This window comes from Castanea sativa, chromosome 2, assembly GCF_040712315.1.
Source record: "Castanea sativa cultivar Marrone di Chiusa Pesio chromosome 2, ASM4071231v1".
Classification (NCBI taxonomy): domain Eukaryota; kingdom Viridiplantae; phylum Streptophyta; class Magnoliopsida; order Fagales; family Fagaceae; genus Castanea; species Castanea sativa.
Window position 1 is genome coordinate 21681201 of NC_134014.1, and position 23868 is coordinate 21705068.

Here is a 23868-nt window from a genome sequence, read left to right on the forward strand (position 1 = left end):
ACAATTTAAACACATTAGATTGCATTCCACCTGTAGATTTTGGGCATGTAGCTAAAAAATGGAGGCTCTTACTCTTCCTACTGAAACTAGGAAATATAGTAACTGAACTCCAATTTTCCTAGGCTCAGATTCTTGAGCTTCTACATAACCATGAATGTAGCCAAGGGTTGCTGGAACCAATCTAAAACAGATTATGAGAAGATAAAAGAGGTTGAAATGACATGAGCCCTAAATGGGATATAGTATTCTTAATCAGCAATAGACTGCCTTACATTAGCTGTAGACCTGGTTTTTATATTTCTATATTCTCCTAATAAATACCTACTAGTTTCAAGATTCTCTAGAGACCTATCAAACAAAAAAAAAAAAAGATTCTCTAGAGACAACTACCTCAATAATACCAACTAGTCAAAAATGAGATCAGACTTGTCAACTGACTTAAATTCAGCACAAACTTAAAATAAAGGCTAAAATGCAAATTGCACCCTCTAAGTTTGACTAAAATTCATTTTAGTCTTCTAACTTTACTTTTGTTCAATTGAATCATTTTAAGTTTCAAATTTAGTCCTTTCATCCAATTTTGTTAAAAATTTAGAGAACTCAATTGAACAAAAATAAAGTTAGAAGATTGAAATGAACTTCAGTTAAACTTAGAAGGTGCATTTTACATTTTAGCCTAAAATAAAAGACTTAATAACATAACAGACCCCTAAATCAAAAGTAAATAGTAAACTACCCAGAAATATTGAAGAGCCATTTTAAGCATGAAATTTAAATCATAGTTGCTGGCTGCATCAATTATCCACAAACAATACAACAATTCAACAATCAATCAAAAAGAGTTATCAAAACAAAAATGTTGCTGAATTTTTTTCAAAAAATGTATGTTAAAGGATATTCGGTTTGGCTATTTAAATATAAAGATGGAGCAAAGAAAAGAAAGATGAAAGGAAATGGAGAGAAGGGACTAGGGAGAGGGGTGTCTATTATCCCATGAGTTGATTAATCATTAATTTGTTATGGATCCAATTTTATTTTGTCATAAACATAAAATTCTATCATCCAATTTTATGAACCTATGTCCATATGGTTCCAATTTGATTTTGTGTTATGGATCATAAAATTGTAGTAGGATTGAGACTGTACTTGATCTCTCGATCTTGTTTGGGATCCTAATGCATCCTTTAAAATATTTTAGCTTTGCACTTAGATAATTTTATTTTTATTTTTATAAGTAGTGTAATTTTATTGTTAATGAAAAATGCTTTGAGTTCTTGATGATGAATACAAAGAGTCATAAAAATTACAAAAATATCAAATGGAAAATCTAAGAGAAACTTGGTACTCTAAAATGGAAGAACAATATGTTAAACCCCAAACCTGGGGCCAATGAAAAAGAGTGCAAACAAGTAATGGTATTGATTGACCCAAAGAGCTCTCAGAATTCTCAAATATATGCCAACTTTACTCCTTCCATACAATCCACATCAAACAAGCTGACACCAGATTCCAAACATACGAGCTGTGCTTCCCAAACCAATTTCTCCATCCAAATAATAAAGGTGCAACAGACCCGGCATGACCTAATGAATCTCATAAGTCTAAAACACCTCTACCCACAAGGCATAAGCAGCATAAAAAATATCAGATAATAAATTAGATAATTTATTTATTTATAAATAAAATGATGTTAACTAACATACTACATTCTAGATCTTACAAATTCTACCACTGACCATGAGGAACATTTCCTAGCCAACCATCATAGCAATGATTGTTTGATCAATTTTTTATTTATTTATTTTTATATGTAACCAAAAAAAAAAAATATATATATATATATATATATAAGAAAAAAGGAGTCACCCAATTATACGGGAAATATACTGGGGTGAAACAATCAATTACAAAAATTGCATTAATCTAATAAATCAACAATAGAAAGGAAAGACAAATTCCTCTAGGCAGTCAGCTAGTCCATTAAGGTACAGAAAAAGAATAACTTGAGATTAGGCATAGAATGCTCGATATCTTCAAAACTTCTGCTATTCCTTTCCCTCCAAATGCACCACTTCAAACAATGTGGGATTCAAATGATTGTTTGATCATGTGGATTGACCGTTCAATTCCATCAAAAGTCTGGCTATTCTACAAGATGCAAAAAGGAACTACATTCCAAGTTTTATAATTTCATTCACTCTAAAAATTTCTCTCCAATAACTTAGCATTTGCACGAGTCTTTGGCATAGTCCATGTTACTCCAAATAACGCCCACACAAATGACCTAATAGTTCTTGCTACCATACAGTGATTTAGAAGGTGTTCCACTGATTCTCCCCTAGCTTTACACATGAAAAGAATGGTAAGATTTTAATATATGTATTGAGTTTTTAACACCATATCACTCTTTTAGGTTTTAATGATACATGATTGGAAATCCTTTTGCACCGTAGTAAAGCTTTTTAACCTTTACTAAATCAGCATGGAGCTTCTGGAGTAGACCTTCACACAGTTGGTACATCATCAAGGCTTGATGCTATTCGATCGGTTTATGGGGTGTCAGTTGCTCGAACTCTTATCAAAATAGAGACTTCAGACAATAATCCATCAAGTTCAGTTTTCAAGATGAATGGTTTCATCTCTGATTCAAATTATGTTGCAAAGAAGATAACAATGGTCCTTTTTATCAATGGTATGTATTATTGTGCATACTTGAAATGTAGTGTACTTTTATGGTCCATTAGACTCAATTACAAAGACTAATTACAAAGACTCAATTGGAAGTTTAGAAAAAGATCCCCTAGTAGAGAAGCCTAAGAGTTAAGACATTCTAATAATTTAAGAGTAAAAGAGCTTATATGAAGCTGAATCAAAATTCAGCAAAACAATAATTAGACGCATTCAGAGAGACATCAAGTTATAAGCTAAAACAAATTCATCAAATGGTCCCAAACGATTAGAAAACCATTATGCAAAAACGAAAGCATTCATACTAGTTATATAACAACAAGAAATAGACCAAAACTATCGCCCTCATCGTGCCACCACTAACATAGCTAGATATTACCAAGTTAGATTATAATGAGCTAATGCACCAATCAATTTGCTTTAAAAGATCACAACCATATTCAACAAATTTTCCTAAGAACTCAACTTTGTTAACAACTAACTCATATGTATTGGCATGAAGAATCAGAAATTGTCGCATCTATTAATGAAATCTAAAAGAACCCATTTCTAAAACCAAAAAAAAAAAAAAATGGTCTTGCTATATCAGTAACATCATATAAACAGAACAAAACAAAATTAAATTCCTAAATTCATGCCTCTGTGAATTAATCTAGAAGAACCCATTTCATAAAAAGCCATGTTCAAACAAATGACACCAAACCCATTTTTGTGGAAGGCTATATCATAAACAATAAACCCAACTCTTCATAACCCTCCTCTCTCTTATTTACAATCAAAACAGAGTAATAGGACCAAAAGGTGTAAGCACCTGTGGAATTAAAGAAGAGAGAGAGGCTTACCGGTGGTGTTACGGCGGTGTTACGGCGGACCGGCAGTCGGTGTAGCAGCAGCTGAGAAGCGAGAGAGAGAGGGTTCTGAAAGAGGAGAGCGTTAGAGGGTGAGGGTGACTGGTTTCGGTGTTTGAAAGTGTTTGACAGATTGAGAGAGAGCGTTTGAGAGACTGAGAGTTGAGAGATTGAGAGTGTTTCAGTTAGGCGTTTGAAAGGTAAAGTGGGGGAATATTGTGCAGATTTCGAGTCTTATAAACTCGATTTCTACGTGGCTAAATTCCTCTAGTGGAAAATTTGTCCACGTAACGGAAGTGACAAACCCAATAACTCGAGTTTTAAAATCTCGATTTTTAATGCAGATTTCGAGTCTTATAAACTCGATTTCTACGTGGCTAAATTCCTTCAGGTGGAAACTTTGTCCACGTAATCGAAGAACAAACACGACAATTCGAGTTTTAAAAACTTGAGTTTTAATTAAATCTCGAGTTTCTAAAACTCGAGATGTTAGTTTCCCACATACTTTCAAAACCGGCCAACTAACGAAATCATTAGCACAGTAACGTTATTTGGAAAGGGTGTTCTTAATTACGTTGCCACCCCGACACAAAATAATTAGGCCTTCATATGTCCCTTCCGCCCAAAATCCTCTCCCTAGCCTATGCACAATAAATACTTACTCACTTAGCCAAAAAAATTAAGGCAAGCTCCATATGCACCGTACGGATCTTTGGGATTCTATGTCTATTCTTCTCCACTAGTTTTCTGACTTAACTAATAAAGCCTCCTTAGCCACCCCATTTTTGGGTCCTTGGATGGCTTGAGATCTTCTTCTTTAACATGTGATTTGTTCGGTAGAAGTTAAGGTTGTAGCTAGGGTCCCATCGTGTCCCCTAAATTTTAGCCACTCACAATTTCACACAAACTATACTTAAATTGAATCAATAAGATTGATATACTATGCTTGTGGTATTGCAGTTTATTGGAGGAAGGGGACACAATATTGACCTTTGAAGGAGACATGAGAAAGTGTTCTATGAAAATAGTTCTTAAAGTTCACAATCCCCAGTTTTATTGGAAGGTACTCTTAATCTATGTTGGAATCATTTTTATATGGATCACTTGCAACATACTATATATAACTATAGTTAAAATTAGCAAGAATTTTTTTTCAAAGTTAATATATAGGTTGCAAATTATATTAGCATTTTATTATACTGCAGAATTTTCTCAACACCATTGATGAGCTCTAGATTGTTTTGACCAGATTATGACACGGGCTGATTTAGGCCTTGCTGATGCATATATTGATGGGGATATTTCTTTCAACGATGAAAATGAAGGTCTTCTAAACCTCTTTTTGGTAAGATTGATTAGAGTTTGAGTTAATTCCAAAACGGCACTGCTCTGACCCTAATACTTACAAAGCATGTGTGTGGTATGTACCTCCTTAGAATTTACCTTGCTGATATGATTTGCAGATTCTTATTGCCAGCAGAGAGTCAAAGTCCTCTATCTTGAAATTGAATAAAAGAAGGTATGTATTCCAACTGCCAGACTTTGCTGGAAGCTTGGATAATCATATTATAATTAATTATCCCCTTTTTTGGCTCAACTTTTACTTATTTATTTATTTATTACTTTAGGGTTGGTGGACACCATTGATATTTACGGCTGCTATAGGATCTGCAAGCTATTTTTTGAAGCATTTTTCAAGGAAAAATACTCTTACACAGGCACGCAGGAACATCTCTCGTCATTATGAGCTGGTATAAGACTATGGCCTTTCAATTCCTTGTTTTTATTTGAGATCTTTTTCTTTTCAATTTGAGGAGGTGGTTTTCAAAAAAAAAAAAAAAGGGGGACATATTATGGATGCCGCAACGTTGGATCTAGGTGCTTTTATGTGCCTTTGTTTTGCGTGAGGTGTGACATTGGCTTGGTTTTTAGTTTGAGTTAATGAGAAATCTCTTTGAGAGTGATATGCAGAAATTTTAGTGTCAAGAAAATTTACCCTTTGTTTCAGATGCAGCCCTAGTCTTGGTATTTGTGAAGGAAAGTTATTTGGGTGTATTAGAATTTGGATTGTGTGAGTGCATCTACACCATCCTTGTACTCTCCAAATTTGTTAATGAATTTTTCTCTTTTTTTTTCACCCATGGATGGAGGCTAAAGGCCAACAACACAAATTCTTAGTGCTCTCTCTATGTGTTCGTGCCTCTATTCTTTTAGGTTTTTTTTTTTTTTTTTAAACTTAATTCCTACTTTTTATTTGGAGATCTTTCTAAAGCACCTTAAGCACGTAATATTTTCCGAACTAGTCTTGATATTTGGGTTGCTTTTACAACAAACTCGTATTAGAGGTAAGCTTCACTACCTAGTTGTTTGCAGTTGTTCTCTTTAGTGACTTCTTATTAGTTCATGGATCTAATTATTGGGAATAAGAATTTTCAGGTAAGTCCTCTACAAAACTTTTGGCAGTTAGGACAATGGTTTCTAATGCAAAATTCATGTATTTGCCTTCCAATTTCTTCTATACTATTTAGCTTTTTTCTCTCACATAACAAAATACTTTTAATTTTTGGCCAAACACAAATGGATGGTGCAACAAACTTGTCTATTTTTCCTCTCATAGTCTTTATCAAAGAAAGTCAATTTTGTACTCAAATCCATTTTAATTTGGTCAAGAGAACGAAATGTTTCTATATCAAATAATACCAGTGTACTATTTTGAAATTAATGCTTTTATATATATATATATATATATATATATATATGTTTATGTATAATAACTATTTTCATTAAGATTTAAACAAATAAATTTAGTAGTTTTTTAGTGATCATTTGGGCCAATCAATACAATTTCTTAGATCATTAACCCAAGCCCAAAAACCTTTTTCTTATTTACTTTTTAAATTCCTTATTATTTCAAATTGATCAAATCTCTCTCTCTCTCTCTCTCTCTCTCTCTCTCTCTCTCTCTCTCTCTCTCTCTCTCTCTCTCTCTCTCTCTCTCTCTCTCTCTCTCTCTCTCTCTCTCTCTCTCTCTCTCTCTCAACACATGCAACACAGATACAATTTTCATTTCAAATTGAAAAATACTAAGATCACAACTTGCTCACATGGCAAGTCATGAGTGGTGGAATAAAAGTGGTGGCTCCACAACTCCACTACTCATGACTTGCCACGTGAGCAAGTTGTGGCAAAAGTTATGGTAGCATTACTCTTTCAAATTTCTCAACAACACTGCCTAAAAATAGACATGGCAATAGGGGTCATAATTTTCTGACCCGACTCTACCCAAAAAATACATGACCCGAACCTGATTTTTCTGACCCGTGACCCGACCCGTTAAAAATATTTGCTAAAAAAAATTTAAGCTATGTCTTGATACTAGGTGTATAAAGCACAAAGCACAAAGCACCAAAACTAATAATCAATATATTATAGATATAAAATCATATCCAATTAAGCTTTAGTTCTTCATAAACATGACATGAGACAAAACAACACGTTACATAAGGCTTTCAAGACTCAAGACAACCATTTAAAAAAAAAAAAAAAAATCTCATTCAACACTAGGCCTAGCTGTAGTCGGCCAATGGCCTCCTTTAAGTCTTGTTGGTCCCATCATTGATGTGATCAATTTTAGTTTCTAAAGAGTTACTGTTCAACGGTGAATAAAAATAAGTCTTATGTTCATTAAAGCGCTAATTTGGATTGAGAGGTAGAGGAGTAAAGTAGTGTTAGCTGAAAATTAGTAATTTTTAGCTAACAGTACTACTCTACTCCTCAGTCCTCTCTATACCCCTCAATCCAAACAACAGTGTCGCTTGAATGGTTGAACCTCTTGGCCCATTTATTGATAGGAAAAAACTTAGATACATTACCTTAAGTGTTGTTTTTTAGGTTCTCTTTTTAACATTCAGTCATGTGGCTACTTAACTAAAAAATACACTTCCATCTCATAAAAAAAATTCACATAGTAAAATCTTAAAGAGAGAACCTAATGAACAACACCTAAGTACTATACCTAAGTCTTGCTTTTATTAACATGACGATTATAGTCACTACAAAAAACGGGGCCTATAGCCGCGTTTCAAAAACGCGGCTATAGACCCCGAAAACGCGGCCTAAGCGGCGCAGCAACAGACCCGCGGGGTCTGTAGCCGCGTTTTTAAAAACGCGGCTACAGACCAGACCTGAAGCCGCGTTTTTGAACCACGGCTATAGGCATCAGGTCTATAGCCGCGTTTTTCAAAAACGCGGCTACAAACCCGCTTGAGCCGCGGTTATCAAAGCGGCTACAGGCTGCAAACTATAGCCGCGTTTATAAAAAACGCGGCTATAGCCCTCTGTCAGTTCGTTTGCCAACCTAGCATAGAAACTATAGCCGCGTTTTTAAAACGCGGCTATATCTTCTCTTTTTTTTCTTTTTTTTTCTCCTGCCCTCTTTTTTGGCTGTTTTTTTGCTGTTATCAGAACTGAAGAATTTTCCCCTGCTATCACAAGTTTCCAACACAACCATCCAAAATAAACAAGTTTCAACAACAATCCAATACCTTAAATTCACACAACCCAATCCACAAATACATTCCAACCAAAAAAACATCAACTACATATTCACACCATCTCTCCCCCCAAAACACAAAAACAATCCATCAAATAACAACAACCCAATTCCTAGAAACTGAAACTGAAACAAACCCAGAAGCACAAATGAATGAGTAACACTAACACATGAAAGTGATATTAATGAATCTTCCAAGTACTTAATTTCTTATTTTCCTTTTACTTTTGCAGGCTTTTCTTGCCAAGCAAATAGAGTAACAAATCCATTAAAAACATCCTTTTAAAATGAAACAAATAACAAGTACTCATGTATAATTAAAAGAAAAATGTCACATGCGTTAAAAAAAGAAGACCAAAAGGTTTAGAGAACACGTGTATCTTTTCAACAACAATATCATGTTGCCTAATTAGGCATAGTGGATGACTCACATGGCTATTGTGAAGTGCATGTGAATGACTTCCATAAATGCCTTAATATGCAAAGTGGTCCATTGTAGGAAAAGCATGTACTAAGAATTCTTTACTAAAAAAAAAAAAGACTCTAATAATAAAAAAATAAATATTCTATTAATCTTCATGAAAGTAAATATTCTGTGGTTAATTTTCATTATCAAGTTAGGAAATAGATGACAACAAAATGAAGAAAAGAACTTGAAGGATAGACACCTCACATGCCAGTTGTCATTCATGTTTTAGTTTAAACTAAAACATGAGCAGTGATTTTTAATGGCCTGGGTAATAGCACAACTTTCAATAGAAAAAAAAAATTGATTTAAATTTTATTGGAGTAACACTGTAGTAAAAATGCCAAAAGGAAGCAAGAAATTCCACTAAAAAATGCTACAAACACATTTGGGTTTTTTTTTTCCTTTTTTTCATTGAGCAAGTACATCACTGTTTAGTAAAGTCTTAATACATGGGAGATGCTCCTCCACCCAATACATCATTGTCTAGCAAACCCAGCTAGTTCATTGTCTACTAGTTCACTTGTTCAAAGAAAGCCATAAGAGAAAAATATATTCCTAGAAGAACCAAGCGATCTAACATCATTAAGGAAGGATATGGCCAATGCTCAAATTGGTAGGTCCAACTGACTTCATCTATTGGACTTTTAAATTCACAATCTACCTCAACTGCTTGAAGCCCCAAATCCACATCAAACTGCTCATCGTAATCTTAAAGTCTACACTTCAATTTGATCATTTCCTTCTACTATTCTTGCATATAGAGCTCCTATACATTGACTTCCACTATCATTGTACCTTCAAGCCACACCATCTATTGTTCTACAATTTCTTGATGGCAAAATTTACCTTATAACATGAACCTATAGGAGGCCATGTACACTTCAACAGGCTATCTAGACTGATTATTTCTTTAAGCTTCCATATATTCCATAGCAAGTGTACAGGTTGTTTGCACCAAATCCACTACTAACTTCGAGTTTCATTAACATTCCTTTGTTTTAAATTTTACCATAATAGCCAACCTCCACCGCCATCGGATGCCCATTTTGTTTTACCCAACTTAACGAGTTCAAAATAAGACGGAATATATCTGTACCATGACAAAATATTATGGACATGTATAAGGCAAACAACCATAAGTACTAAACAAAAAAAACAAAAAAATCTCCCAAGTGAAACACAAACTATGAAACTCAAACATTCAAAAGAGGCAATCATGGAGAGAACCTATTATGCATTAAGCAAAAAAGTATAGAAGTAGAAAAGCAGTCCCCTGAGACTTAAGGGAAGCTCAAGGCAGCAAATACAAAACCTCAACTTAAGGCCAATCTTAGGACTAAGCACAGTGCTCAAAATCTTTCATAAACCATAGCATGTCAATTCAAATGACATGCAAGCAATGGGAAGGGGACAATGAAAAAGTTAAAGATAGCTGATTTCTAAGGACTATGTTGTCATAGCAACTAAAATATGCTAGCACAAAGTTATTATTATAATGCAACTCAAATCAGTCAAGAAAAGAACATTTATTATGTCAACAAATCATCCAATAAAACCAAAATTTGCCTCATTTGTGTCACATAATACAATCTTTTTTAGGCATTTTATCAAACACACCATGCATATAGCAAACAATAGTTGACAGATTTATACACATAAAATGAGAAACAATTTGATAAACCACAAACCATAAGTAACATTGTACAATAATCTAAATAAAATACAAGTTCTAGAATTCAAGTAAGATCTAGCGGTTTAGGAGCAGTAACTACAATTTCATAGTAACTACTATGCTCTCTTTGCAAGTGATACAATGTTCAAGCTCAATTATTATTGTGTAAATAATTTTCCGATAATTTAGCGTTGTCTAGAAAGTAGAACCTACTGAAGAAATGTGCCATTTGAGCCTTTTCCTTATCATCATTTTGATCAAATTGGTCTGTTCCAAGCCCTGCAACACTTGACTTTATTCCACCAACTCCTATATTAGTTAAATACAGAGCCATGGTGAAAATGCCCATTTGAAGACTATTGGCCTCTACGCATTTGTTGGATAAAGTAGGATTGCAAGGAGGCGGGCATAAATTTGGAAGAGAAGTGGATATGGCTAACAAACACGTTCCCTAATTTATTATCCCGGTTGACAATCTATTAGTACAATTATCAAATATAGAACTTAGCAAGCAAGGAAGCGGAATACTTGGATTAAAATTTAAAAAAGAAAAAGAAAAAGGTGTAGCATATAAATATCACATTACGATTGCATGTTAACATGCTAAAAGTATACTCACCCCTGCACGAATTGTAGCAGCAATGGCTATCATCCAATATTGGCCTAAGAAAGAATCTGCAACAATGCCTCCAAACAAGCTTAGAAGATATGCTGTGCCCCCTGATGTTGATGCAAAATTGGAAGCACTTGCGCTAGGAAGATGCATTGTGCCAACTAAATATGTCACGAGGTTCACAATTATTGCCATTGTGGCAAATCTCTCGCATATTTCAATTCCTGTGAAAATTATCAAAATCAGTACGAGTATAATATAAATTAATTAAAATTTCAGTTTTGATTAGAGTCAAGTCTAAAACCAATTAGAAAATGAACTGAATCACGTTGTTAGTTTTTTCATGATAATTAAGGCTGTAATCAATCTTTATATATGCATTAATATAGTAATTATTTTGACTCATAAAGACACAGAAAGCAAACAATTATGGGTTAAAAAAAAAAAAAGGAATATCCAGGATTTTGTCACCTGGATCGAACAGTATCCTCACTTTCATTTTACTGGACTCTCTCATGATGTAGAACTGTTTTCTTTACACTAAGAGTTCTCAATCTTCCCATAACAAAAATAATTTAAAAAAAAACGAAAAGAAAAAAGAATACACTGTTTGTAATTAAAATCGTTGTTGGTTTAATATGTTGTTAAATAAATCACCCATGGCAATTTCTCCATTTTAGGCGAGACCCAATTTTTGATGAATCGGTCTGGATTGAAGCTTCAAAACCTAATTCGCTCAAATTCACACACAATTTGCAATAAAAGAACGATAAAGATTCGAAATTGATAGGTACCGTACCCAATATCGGGGTTAGAGAAACTTAACGAGGGCTTGATTATCGGAAATAGAAGCGGAGCCACCGAGACTAATCAGCTTCGCGGCGTCGATCTGAGTGGTCTCGGGATCCTCACGCGAATCGAGATCGGAAGCGCTAATCGCTAGGGCTAACTGTACCTGAAACTCCTCCTCCAACAGATTGAAATCCACCTCAGCAGCAACAACAACACCACCACCACCACCACCATCGGCAACCGTCCGATCACCCGCCGTCGAAGACGAAGACTCAACGGCGCCGATTCTCCCCATCGAGGACGACTCGAAAGCGCTCGGGCTTTGACTCGGAGTGGGACTCAAACTCGGAGAAGGACGAGTCGACTCGGACGAGGCGAGTCTGTGATGGTCATTGATTCCACCACCACCGATGTGAAGCTTTCTCAGTAGATGCTTCATTTTCGACATCGATCATCAATAACAATCTCTCAAATCTCTCTATCTCTAAAGCCTTATTATTTTCGCTAAAATTTTTTTTTTCCAAACTGGGGCTTAACGTGCACACAATGAGAAGAAAGGAGATTCGCTTAACCTACACACTCTTCTTCTTCTTCTTCGTTGGAGGAGCGGGTGGAGATGATTTAGGGAGAGCGATCTGATTTAGGGATTTTTTTTTTTTTTATTTATACTAAATGTTAGGCCGCGTTTGATTAAACGCAGCTCCAGACATGTTGAAGCTGCGTTTAATTAAACGCAGCTTCAACATGTCTGGAGCTGCGTTTAATCAAACGCAGCTCTAGAAATAATGAAAAAAAAATAAAAAAAAATCCCTATAGCCGCGTTTCTAAAAACACGGCTATAGTCCTACCCAACCAAACGCAGCCTCAGCCCCCAAGAACGCGGCTTCAAAGCGGGTCTATAGCCGCGTTTAGTAAACGCGGCTATTTGTCATTCCTGGAGCTGCGTTTTTAATAAACGCGGTTCAAAATCCCTGTCTGTAGCTGCGTTTTACGAAAATGCGGCTAAAAAACGCGGCCCAAAAACGCGTTTTTTGTAGTGAGTTTTCATAGAGTTACTATTTCTTTTGTGGTACCTAAAAGGAGCTTTTATTTTTATATATTGTTAGCTTGAGTCAACTACATGATACACTCACAAATTCATTCAAAGGATTAAACGGCAATGCAATTTTATCAATTTATTACAAATTTTGTTTACATTCAAACCAATGTATAACTCAAACAATTAAGGAGACATGGACCAAATATTATAGATTGAAATTTTATTATATCTATTTAAAAAATAGAAACAATTTAGATGAAATTTTAGCTGTTTTTCATAGCCCTCTTCAAGCTTACTTGATCCCTTTTGATGTCAATAACTATAGTTTCCAAAGATTAAAAGTCTTTTAGCTTAATTGACAACTTTTGATACTTTCAATAAAAATGTTCATGGCTCAAATCCCTAACATATATTTAAACATTTTTTTAATCCACATTCAAGAAAGTTCAAAATGTTATTTATCCTTATCCCTTAGTATATCTCTAAGGGATAACTAAAAAAATCAGTAAAAAAATTTGAATAAGTTTAGGAATACAATTTTTTCCACAACTTGTTAAGATGACAGCTTGTGAGTGATAGAAAATAAGTTATGTCAGTAATAAATGCATGGAAAAATGATTATCCACCACTCACAACTTATCATTTCAATAAAGTATGAAAAATACTTTGAATGAAAGATATGTTTATACTCTATATATACTCTATATATGCATTTTGACAATGAACTATTAACATTGAAGATTTTTTACATTATGAATTTATGACTATAAAGAATTTTTGTCATGCTCAAAACTATCAGAATTGGAAGGATATTAACAAGTGGCATTAAGTGCAATTTATTTGCTTAATTAATTTTATTTATTCTCTCTAAACAGGTTGTCATTGATTTGTTTTTGTAATTGAAAAAAAAAAAAAAAAAAAAAAAAAAAAAAAACAACAACAACAACAACAACAACAACCTTGTTTGAAAAATATGGGTCAACTCGACCCAACCCGACCCGACCCGACCTGCAACCCGATTGACCCTTTTAAAAATGACTCTTTTTGACCCGCAACCCGTTTGACCCGACCCGAACCGCCCATTTTGCCACGTCCACCTAGAAATATGCTCCACTAACTACTTCTCCTACCACTTTATGGCCTTGTTGTCATCACCCTTCTCCTTTCTTCTTCTTTTTTTTTTTTTTTGGTAAAAAATCGTGAAGAAGCAATCCAAGCCAAAACACATGTTTTGCTCGAAATAGTCCAAACTAGTTTGTCTCCAAAATAGTATCTGACTCTTGTATTAAGTTGTGCATAACTTTGCATTGCCTTTTCGTTTTATCAAATTTGTTATTAAAAATCATAGTCTTTAGTCTCTTGACTACCAAAGGTTTTAGAGGACTTTGCCGAAGGTATTGTATAGAACTCGCTTGACACCTTTGTACCCACTAATTAAATCCACGAACCAATCAGTAAAATTCCAGAGAGAACAATCCAAAGGTATAGGTAGTGAACCTTGATTCATACCAATTTGTTGTGAGAAAGTGCATCCAGATAAAATCTCACACAAGATTGATTGTGAAAATAATTAGAATGATCTCAAAAAATATATAAGAGAAGTGAAGAAAGCCCAAAAGAAAAATATACAACCACACACACAACAGAGAGAGAGAGAGAGAGAGAGAGGGGGGGGGGGGGGCAATACCAAAATTTTACATGATTTAGCCTTTGACCTACGTCCTGAAAAATTCACTAACAATATGAATAGATGAAAAATGGTGTAGAATGTAGCCACGTGTGACAGTGTGAGTTCAATTCACGTGTTGAAATTTGAGACTATATGTTTAGAATGATAATCTTCTTCGTTGAATGATAGTATATAAACCTAATTAGTGACATAACTGATAGAATGATAGTATTCAAACATGATTAGTGACATAATTGATATCAGGCATAAGCTTATTATTCGTTTTATTTGTGTTTCTAGAGTAATGAACTTTTTGCTCTGTTCCTGGACGAAACAATGACATACTCCACTGCTGTATTTAAGGTCAGGGTCAAAATTAATCTTTTCATGATTTAATGACTTCCTTTTTAAGATTTAGCTTTAACTTAAATTCACCTTTATGACACTATTTCTTAGAAGGAAGATGAGGACTTAAAGGTTGCGCAGCTGAGAAAAATGTCTACTTTGATTGAAAAGGTGAGAAAGTAATACTGGATTATGTCAAATTTTTAAAGATTTTCCTGCCCTTACCTAATCCTTTTTTTTTTCTTTCTTTCAATTAACTTAGGCAAGAATTAATGAAAAGCATGAAGTTCTTGATATTGGGTGTCGCTGGGGAAGCTTTGCTATTGAAGTTGTCAATCGAACTGGATGCAAATACACTGGCATCACTTTGTCTAATGAGCAACTAAAACTTGCGGAAAAGAAAGTGGAAGATGCTGGCCTTCAGGTACTAATTTGATGAATGACATTCACCATAAATGCATATATCATTAATATCAATACATATGGAATATATTGGATGGTAAAAATATTTTGTTTCTGATTGTACATAGTATCATTTCAGTTGGTGTTATTGAGTAGTTAATAGCATTAGCATATAGGGACATCACTTGATCCAAAAGGCTTTAAATCTTTGAGTTTTGGTCAACTATGTTATAATAACCACTCACTCTTCTTATTATTAGTCAATGTGGGGCTTCACTCATACATGTATACTCAATAATTTCTCAGCCCCTTACATGTGAGTCTATGCTTCCTCGTGGGCTTCAAGACCACTTTGGGTTCATGAAAAAATCCTAATTGCTCTCCCTTACCTTATGAGTTTTTTCTTCATCAATGCATCATTCATGGGCCTTACACCATCCATGTGAACAACGAGTCAACCTTGCACATTTATCAATGGAAACTCGGCCTGCACTTCCATGTCCATGGGAACCTCACACCACAACATTATCTAGCACGATTAGCAATATTCATTTGTTGGGTCTTTTTCCAAGATCATTTGTGTGACCTTTATGGGCTTGTTTTGTACGATAAAATGTTCTCGCTCCAACTGCGATAGTGACGTTGATAACCTTGTCACCTCATCCAATTGAATAGTTAATATAATATGTAGAGACACCACTTGACCCAAAATGTTTAAGTCTTTAAGTTTGGGTCTGACTATGTTATATTATCCACTCAATCTTCTTATCATTATTCAATGTAAGATTTCACACATATAAGTGTATACCTAACAATTTTATCCATTTACCTTTGTTATAGGATAGTTAATAAATTTATTTTATGTTGGACCTATTTTATAGTAAAAATATGATAATTGATAAATCGAAAAAAAAGTACTGCATCATTTAAAAAGTCATCGCACTTTATTTGGTGGAATTAAATTTTAATGATGTTGAACTATATATATAATCTTAAATTAATGAAAACTAAAACTAAATCAAGGACCATTTTTTGTGATAAAAGAATAGAATCACGATCGCTGTTTTGTTGTGGTCACATTGACATACTTAACAAGCACATAGCAAAGAATTTGGAAGTCTGTTTTGCCTTGTTTAGGTCTACAATTTGCACATAATAATGGGTTCTTATCCTAGCAAGAAACATCTGCTTAAGTATGGCACATCTTATGAAATTTTTCTTTTTCTTACGATCAATTCACTTCAAAACTAACCTTAATCAACTTTGCTCTCAGGACCGCATTAAGTTTCTTCTATGTGATTATCGCCAATTGCCAGATTCCTACAAATATGACAGAATTATATCCTGGTGAGTTCCTTTTGTTAGGTTCTATATATGTATATGTTAATTGGCAAACATATAAACACAAATTTGTCTAGATATAAGAACAAGAAAGTTATTATTTAAAGTAATCAGTTTTCAGCAATTTCAATCGATCAAAGTTCACATTTGCAGAATTTGCTTTGCAACCCAATAAATAGCCCATCAAATGTTTTGCATTTCAATCCTACTTCACTACGTATAAAAAGAAAACTCTAATACATCTTTTTCTGGACTTGGGATCTACTCTTTTAGATTTGAGGTTTTGTACCTTGTACTCCTTCATGCTTCTATCAAAGATTACACACATACACTTAATACCGGTGGAATCAAATTGCAAACCAAGCTTTAGCTATCAAGTTCTAAAGCATGAACTGGAGGTTCATGTTGGAACAGATTTATGTCAGAGAAGTATGCAGGATTCAAAGTTAAGTTTGATAACTTTAGCTAGATTTACTATAAATTAATATTCTGACTATAAATCTCTATATGATAGTGGATTGGTCTCTTTAGGATTTGTGCCTCCAGGTTTTTCCTTTGGAACAAGTTGTTTTGTTAGGTTTCCTGGAGTCATTATATCTTATGTTTTTTACTTTTCCACTATACATGATATGCTTGATTATTTATATGACCTAAGGCTTGCATAATTGACCTAATTAATAACTTGGCCTTAACAAATACTGTTTGTTCAGGGGTCTAAAAACCAACACCTTTGCCACTAACTATTTTAAATAGTCCATAATGAATATGATCGGGTAAAGTTAGATTAAAGAAAGAAAAACAACATAAAGATTTTATCGTTGTTCAGTAATATACCTACTTCCACAAGAGTGGGAAGCAACTAATCCATTATATAAGAAATTGGGGTAACCGAAATTAATGTTTACATATTATATCCGTTTGTGACATTCCACTCCACTTGCCCTACTATGCTACATCCATATGAGCCAACTCCAACATAATCTGGCCTTAATCATTAGAAAAGAAAAAAAAAATGATATTTTGATAGCATTTTTCAGTGAGATGATAGAACATGTCGGCCATGAATATATGGAAGAGTTTTTTGGTTGCTGTGAATCATTATTAGCAGAAGACGGGCTTTTTGTTCTGCAGGTAATCAAACAAATGATGTCCTATATTTTTTTTTTCCCAGTTTTATTATAATGTCTTGGTCTTTATAACTCTTCTATGCGTTTAATTTAAATATACTTCGAACCATTGAAGCTGGTTTGTGGTTGTCTCTTCGTAGTTCATATCAATACCAGACGAATGTTACGACGAGTACAGGCGAAGTTCGGATTTTATAAAGGAATATATATTTCCCGGTGGATGCCTACCTTCATTGAGCAGGATAATATCAGCCATGGCTAACGCATCCAGACTCTGGTATTAATTCATTGTTTCGTTTTACTATTTATTTCTCTTGAAAATTAATTCAAAGTTTTGTAAGTGCAGCGTGGAGCACGTGGAGAACATAGGAATTCATTACTACCAAACACTCAGATGTTGGAGAAAAAATTTAGTGGACAACCAGAGGTAAGAAAAATAAATCATTTTATTATTTTACTTCTCGTTTCAAAGAAAGAGGCCTCCTGAACATAGAAATATACGCATACGTATGTCTATTTACTTTTTTTTTTTTTTCATTTTCCATTTTTATGCCTTACAACATTTTTTGAGATTTTGAATCGAATAAAACATGAACGAATTTTGTAACTTATATATACCATTCGTTATATCACTAAGTTTGAGTAGAACCATCATTACGAAATTAAAATTCTTCCCTTCTTCCTATTATGTCTCATGATTGAACTGTTCAATATGAATACTTTTGCAATTTTTTTTTCTTTTTTGGAAATTTGATATAGTTTCTCGTCAAGTAAAATAGTTAATAATTATAAACTTAAATTTAAATAAATATCCAAATTGTGAAAATGTATCATATCTAAAACGAATTTCTTTGGCTAAAACTTAGTTGAAGATGGTTAAATGCTAGCTCGTTTGGAAGGTGGTATCATATGGAGCACCTGCATACTTCCTCGTAGATGTGAGGTCCATTAGGTCCGCTGCTCCACGAGATAATGGTTGCCTGTTTCAGTATTTAATTAAAAAATGATCTCCTACTCTATTGGGCAGGCCTCCCAATAAGGGCCCCTCAAGCCCAAGACCGGCCTTCTTATGAGTATGGGTGACAATTAGTGTTTATATATCAGATTTGCGTTATGTCAACTCATAAATATCCGACTATATGAGTCAAAATAAATCCGATATGTTTATTAAACGGGTCAAGATTTCTCAACTCTATCACGACCTATTTAATAAACAGGTCAATCGTGTCAGCCTATTTATTAGGTTTATCAAAAAAAAAAAAAAATTTAGTATTAATCAAATGACAAAATTTAGCTACAAAATTGGTTGTAATTTAAAGTTATAAACTCACTCAATAAAATAAATATTACAACATATTTTGAAAATATAACCGTTGAATTGCATGTTCTTTACGCTCTTAATACACGTCTCAAATTTTGTGTCAATTGGATATTATTTATTATATGATCTATAAGCTTATATTTTACGCATAGTTTTAAATTACAAAAACTTGCAATTTAAAAAATTTATTGATGACATAGTTATTGGTCTTTAATTTTCTTGAAATATTGCAAGTATGGAGGAAATAAGAAGAAAATGTAATCCAATAATGGATTTGTCAGAATTCACATTCAATAAAAAAATATTAATTAAGCTTGTAGCTGAAGACTACAACTAATTTTGTAGCTAAACTCTGTCCTTAACCAAATTGATATGAATCATGAAAAACCAAAAAAATAAAATATTTTTAGCATAACATTCCGAACTAATGAGTTACTACATCACAAATAATCATTCAAAACTAAAGCATATTTCAATATTACAAATGGTTATTAATCACAATATGTCAAAGAAAATAAATCACAACAATTAATAAGTTCATATACCTAAGGTTTGAACTTATTACAATAAAATCTCTATTGGGAATTTAGAACCCGACTAATGCAAGTTAACCAATTTTATGCCAAGTTTGATTGATTAATCAATTATGTTTGCAAGATAGGTCCACGGTTAATCAAAGCACACACCAAAATCGCAAATATAATCACAAAGGAAAATAAATAACACAGGCAATATGGTTATAAAAAGAAAACTCATAAAAACTCCTCAGCGGTTTACAATCAATGTTCCTCAAGAAAACAAATCCACTAAATAGAATGGAAGTTTTATAGTAGAATTAACATTAACTCTACAACTACTCCAAGTAGTACTTATTGATATGATCATATCTAACTTCAAATCCTTGGACTTTCTACTGTGGACTTTGTTCACATGAACACCATGTTCGTAACTTCAAGAATCCTCTGGAACATTCTTCATGGCAACAACGACATGGAATGTGTGCAAATAACTTCACCTTGTCACCAACCTCGAAATATTATTCTTCAGTTCATGGTGTAAGAGAACTCAATTACAAAAACCCCAGGCACACAATATGCAGTTCTCCAAAAATCCATTCGGTCGTCCTATATCATTTTTTATACTCTAGCAATTAGGTCACGAAATACTAAAGTTTGGACTACTTGATGGCCTGATTTGAATTATAGACCTGTAATTCTCCATCAATCGAATAAGTGTTAAACCAAGTGTTGAGACTCCAAACACTTCAGTTGCATTGAGCTATTCCAGCATAAGTTTTGTACACCAAACAGTTTTCAAAAACTCATTCTAGACCAACTTTTGCTCATGGTTTTCCAACCTATAATTATAGACCTAATAAAATCCTCAAAAATCTATACAAACAATAAACTAACTAGATTAACATAGAATTTCATTACTTGTACTACGAGTAAAACTATTAGGATTACATTATGTGCAATACAAAATGCATCCTAATTTTATCAATTTCGACTATGATATATAAGAGATTTGGGATCTTAATATTTTTAACACCCATTATTGTTATCATGATGCTGCATCATCCCTCCACTGAAAATTGCTTAGAATTTTTTATTAGTTAAAGAAACAAAGCCATCGTAGAGCATTGTCAATTAGTTTCTACAAAGTAAAAAAATGTCGATGCAAATTTGAATGTGCAAGATGCTCCTCTAGTAATTTTAGTTGTTTATAGGATTTATTAAACATTTAATTGGATACCCTTGAAACTGCCATGAATGCTAGACATGAATTAATAACCAAGTTTTTGTAACATATATTTCAAAATTATTTTCGTTACAGGTTGATGAAGACTAGGACATGCATAAGTTTTTGTTACTTTATGGTAGAATAGAAGAGATGAGAAAGAACAAGTTTGTTATGAGAATGTGTAACTGAAACTATTATGTGGATGTGGCAAATTATGATTATTCTACATTTTGAAACTGATTATGATATCAAGCTAATTACAAAGTTTTGCATTTTGATGTCGGCCGGGGCTTTAATGTTTCTGTTTAGCAAAATCCTTGCTCTTGACTTTGATGAAAAGTTCATACGGACGTGGGAATATTACTTTGATTATTGTGCAGCTGGTTTTAAGTCACGTATACTTGGAGATTATCAGGTATATTTCTTACCTAAAGTAATATTATGCTACAAAAGAACATATAAAGTCATGTGAGATGTTGCTAAAAAATTCATGTCAAATGTCACTATGACCACTATTTCTTTAACCATTAATTACCCATTACGAAATTATTTGTTGAGAAAATGATTCATACATTTTTTTTTAAATATTTGATACAAGCTAAAATGGTTGATAGAATTAATTTTCGTGATCAACAAGAAATTATATCAAGATTGTAGAAAATGGTTCATATTTTATGCCTTAACTATTTTCTAAACCAAGCATACGCCTCCTTCTCATGCCCCTCTCCTTCTCCACTACATTACAAACACCATCACTTCCCTCAACTTACTCCACACCACCATCATTGTGCCTCTATGCCTACCTCAAGTTTTTTGTGTTACCATCAATTTTTACCTAATTTCCCAACACCTATTATCCTCCACCCCAACATTCTCCCACCACCACTATCATATCCCCTCTTTTGCATTGCCAACAATAGCACGGTCTCCAATACCCACTTGTATATACTGGTACCACCACCTCTCCCCCTCTCCCTCACTCCTCTCACCACTACTGCCACCATAATAATAGGTTGAGCTGGGGTTCGAGAGAGACAACCCCCCCCCCCCCTCCCCACAAACCTCACCCAAGAAACCCCCTTTTATTGAGCCCTAGCCTCCTCCCCCTTACTCAAAAAAAAAAAAAAAGGATACTTCCTCTCCCACAAAACCAATTCCGTTGATCTTAATTTGATGTAAATAAAATCACATAAACATAAATCTGAACAAATAAATTACTTTTTTGATTTGAAAACCTTTTTAGATATTGTCATTCTTTTGACGCTTTCTACAGGTTTTTTTTTTCAAAATATATACAATTAATTATTTTATAACTTTTAATTGTAGGATGGTATATCTGCAATTAACTAAGATTATTGATAAACTTGAACATAATATTAATTCACAATTGAATACAAATCTCATGTCCCACGTTTTGTGTTTTACTTTATGTTCCACTGATTATGGTATGCCATGTATCTAATTTTAAACTTCAATTATTTTATAAGAAAAGTAAAAAAGAATATATATATATATATATATATATATATATGGTAAATTATAACTAGTAGAGTATACAATGAAACACAAAAAATGAGACATAAGATTTGTATTCGTCACAAAGGAATTCTAAATTGACTCCCTTTAAGGACATTTTATGAATCATCATGTAATTGTTAACAATTGATTTTTTTTTTATTATTTTTTTTTTGATATCTTAATGATAGAGACTAGATTTGAAGTTTTTGTCAATAAAAAGTACCATACATCTTCATTGGGTACAATTTTATTTTAGAGTCTAAGTTGTTAACAATTGCAAAATTATGCTGAGGCTTAGCATTGGTAATTATATTACTCATGAAATGACACATCTCCCGTTAAAGCAAATTGCTATAACAATGACTCTTAAACTTGCTGATCTATCTTGAAATTATACTTTGTAGCTACTTGGACATAGAACTCAAAAATATTTGGCTACTATATACAATGTAGGTTGTATTCTCACGCCCTAGAAATGTTGTTGCACTCAACAATTGATATCAAAGTTTCCATCAGAATCTTGATTCTGTTCCCAAAAGAGAGATTAATCCTTCATATTAATGCCCAACCAACCTATAATTAGTTCATTTTCATGTTCTAGCTTTCATTGGTTGCTTCTCCAATGTTTACTTAATCATGGGTCAAATACTTAAGAATGGTTTGAGATTGTACTAAAATTATATGGCATCTTTCTTTACTTTATTTCACTTGTTCATTATCTAAGAATAAAATGCTATAGAAAAAATGGTAAGAAGAGGCTCTCTTTGCTTTATATGGCTTTAAATTTCCAGAGGCGGTTTGGTTTTGACAACATCCTCCTTGCACATATAGGGAAAGGGTTGTAAATGAACCAAACCGATCATGAACAACTCAAGCTCGGCTTGATAAAAAGCCTGTTCATGTTTGTTTGTTTATTTATAAATAAGTCAAGCTTGAGCCTTAATTTTATACTCGTTTAATAAACAAGTCGAGCCCAAGCAAAAAAAATTGTTCACGAACAAGCTTGTGAGCTATTAGGTTTGATACACAACAATTCAAGTATAAACTTATATATAAGTTTACATGTGTTAGTTAAATATACTCATTACACATATCTTAATAATGACATGGTCAACATGAGACCACTATCTATATTACCTTAATTTTTTCATTCCCTTTAAACTGATCAAGAACCACTTTAGATTATAGTTACATTTAAAAATATATAAATAATTAAGTAAGTCACATATGATCATTTCCTATCAATCATCTAAAGTAAAGTTATGAAACATGTTAGTATCTTCTCATTCATAATAGTTACAAATAGACATTTTTTTAGTCCTTTACCATCTAACGTGAATGTAAAAATTGTATTTTGAACAATTGCTGAAGTTGTAGACAAGGAATGATGAATGAATGGATTTAATTATGTAAATTATTAATTTCTCATCCACCATATTTCACCTCCAAACAAACACACCTTAGTAAGAGCATCCACAATAGTGGTGCAATTTTTTTAGCTATTTGGCACTAAAAAAATTTACTTTATCTATTTTACCTACTTATTTTATAAAACATCCAACATCAATAGATCTATTTTAGCTTTTAACACAATAAAATAATATAAACCAAGGGAGTCAATACCATACCGAAAGCTATTTTGGTTTGATCATAGGTACAAAATATTTTGGTACCAGTTGATACTGGTGTACCATTTCGGGATTATCACTATATATATATATATATATAT

At 33.3% G+C, this 23868-nt stretch overlaps 1 pseudogene; it reads left to right on the plus strand.

The window, feature by feature from the left end:
• Window positions 1-22700, plus strand: part of LOC142625061 (uncharacterized) — a 50603-nt pseudogene extending 27903 nt beyond the window's left edge.
• The last annotated feature ends 1168 nt before the right edge of the window (window positions 22701-23868 follow it).